General features: G+C 43.7%; 1 protein-coding gene across 1 annotated transcript in view; it reads left to right on the forward strand.

Moving 5' to 3' along the window:
- Nucleotides 1-2,500, forward strand: part of LOC125039517 (heme transporter hrg1-A-like) — a 21,576-nt gene that overhangs the window by 18,283 nt on the left and 793 nt on the right. The window contains exon 4 of the mRNA XM_047633547.1: nt 1-2,500. This exon is cut by the window's left edge and continues 1,476 nt beyond it; it is cut by the window's right edge and continues 793 nt beyond it. The gene's annotated coding sequence lies outside the window, so the exon portion shown is untranslated.

Genomic DNA, 2,500 nt, shown 5'->3' on the forward strand with positions numbered 1-2,500 from the left:
AGAAGCAATTGAGATGTCACTTGGATAGACCAGTTGGTGCTCCTTTTGTGGTTGTGTAATTGTAGTGTTTAGTGAAAGGTCTAACCTATTGATCATGGGATTATGTTCTGTCCACTGCAGTTTTTAATTTGTTTTGTTGCATAGAGATGGCTCTACCAGTGCTCAGCCATCAAGAAATCAATTGGTAGACCCAAGTGATCATGCCTGATTTTCCCATTCCTTGAATTTGTGGAATTTTTCCTTCTTCATCTTCACCTTCAATCTTTCCAAAATTCAAGAAAAAGGGTAAACCTGTGAGATAGGTAGGACTAATAATTGATTCCTTGATGACTATACACTTGTAGACCCATTTGTGTTAACACAAGTAACCTATATAAGCAGGGTCCTGAATCTTTCACTGTTTGCCCAGTCCAGGCAGATTTGCTAAGGCCTAACATACACTGTGCTGGGATGCCAGCCCAGCACAAGTTAGCTTAGCTCACTCAGCGCAGCCATTTCCAAGTCAGTCTGACCATGAATTTTACACAGCTCCAACTTTGAGTTGATGTAAAGTGACTTTTCTTATCAGTATATTTTTATGTTCATCTTGTAATTCAGAATTCATACTCTTGAAAATCATGTTTCTTTGAAAGAGGTAGACATCAATTATGGCTTTATGTCTGGTCAAGAATGATGCTTTCAGACAATGAAATGGGGAGAGGAAACTTTTCTCTCTCTCTCTCTCTCTCTCTCTCTCTCTCTCTCTCTCTCTCTCTCTCTCTCTCTCTCTCTCTCTCTCTCTCTCTCTCTCTCTCTCTCTCTCTCTCACACCCAAATGTTACTGCTACTGGAGGTGATGAGAGCCTATTGCTACATGAAGTGGTGATAGCCTGCTGCTGTCATAGGTGGTGAATAGCCTGCTGCCAGAGTTGCCGGTGATGCCACACGTTGAAACAATCCAATGCGCAGAGAGAGAGACGTTACACCAAACATACCTGTGGTGCATTTTCTTCCTGGCATTTCCGCTCATGTGGCAGTAACTGCACCAGCAGTACTTGTGTCCTGGATTGAACACCAGTACTGTTGCAGGGAGCATCTGGCAGTAGCCTTCTTCCATAGGCCAGAGGTTGATGAACAAGGTCGGCCAACTGCTCATGACCAAACTTGAGTTAAGAGTGTCCTACCAAACACCCTGTAGACCACATAGGTATTCACCCCTGCTTAATCAAGAATATGGTAAAAGAGATCCGGATACCACAATGCTAACTGGTCCAATAAGTTGGTTCCCTTCATTCCCATGTTGTAGTCGAGGGCGACCTGGGGCTTTCTCCGGGCTTAACAAAAGCAGTCAATTCAATTGTGATCTTCCCTAGACATGGGAAGATGAAGAAATTAGTCGTTTCCTGGACCAGTAGTACTGCGAATGGTGTTGTGGCTGCAGGTCCATGAGCAGCCAGAGGCCAATAAGCAACTGCAGTTCTTCCACAGTTGTGTTCTCTCAAGCTTTCATGTGCAAAGCAAGGTGTTTGGCCTCTGCTCCACATGTTAACTGGTTTCCTTTGCCATTGTGTCCCACAGCTTCGGCATCAGGAAGGCATTAAGAGTCTCCCATGCAGCCAGCCTTGACCCCAAGGTTTGTCTTGAACTCATGATAGCAAATGGAATGATCCTTCCTCTTTCAAACGAAGTCTGAAGTCCCTGGAGTATTCTAGTTGGTTAGACAATGTTCCATGGCTGAGAGCGGCATGTCAGAGTCGATGAACTTGTCGTGGGCTGATATATAGTCCAACTACTCCTGATGTTACATCAACATCATCATCTCCAAAATTGGCATCATCATCATCTCCAAAATTGGCATCATCATCATCTCCAAAATTGGAAAGGTCAGCATAACATCCAGAGTCGTCAGGTGTGGCTAAGGAGTTGAGAGCATCACCTCTCCTTGACCAGACTTGGTCTCAAAGAGATAAAGGTGAGACTTTGGACCATTCCTCAGCCATCTCAGGCCTTCTCCCAAGATAGATGATCTGGGACCATCAAGGTCAGAATCGAGATTCCTCAGCCATCTCAGGCCTTCTCCCAAGATAGATGATCTGGGATCATTAAGGTCAGAATCGAGATTCCTCAGGACAGCTGAGTACCTTTGGAAGAAAAATGCAATATTAGAATTTAAAAATATTAAAAAAAAAAAAACATGTACAATTCACCAAAAGAACACATTCCTTTTCGTCAGTTTTCTTACCTTGAAGAGCGGCAGCGATGGGTTCAGAGTGAGCATGACATTGTTAGCAATAATGGCCGCATCTTAATGTGAACACCAAGGGTGGGAGGATGGTTGCAAAATTGAAATAAGTAAAAATAGAAAAAGTTACCTCTTGTCAGTTACGGTAGCGGGGGAAGGGAGGAGGGAAATGTATCTTGATCTGAACACAGAATGAAATTCCACCAATGGCAACATCTGCCCTGTCCTGAGGCCATTGAAGTGACCATCGGTTTAAAGTGATGCCCAAAAAATACTGTA

The sequence above is a fragment of the Penaeus chinensis genome, chromosome 3 (genome assembly GCF_019202785.1).
Source record: "Penaeus chinensis breed Huanghai No. 1 chromosome 3, ASM1920278v2, whole genome shotgun sequence".
Classification (NCBI taxonomy): domain Eukaryota; kingdom Metazoa; phylum Arthropoda; class Malacostraca; order Decapoda; family Penaeidae; genus Penaeus; species Penaeus chinensis.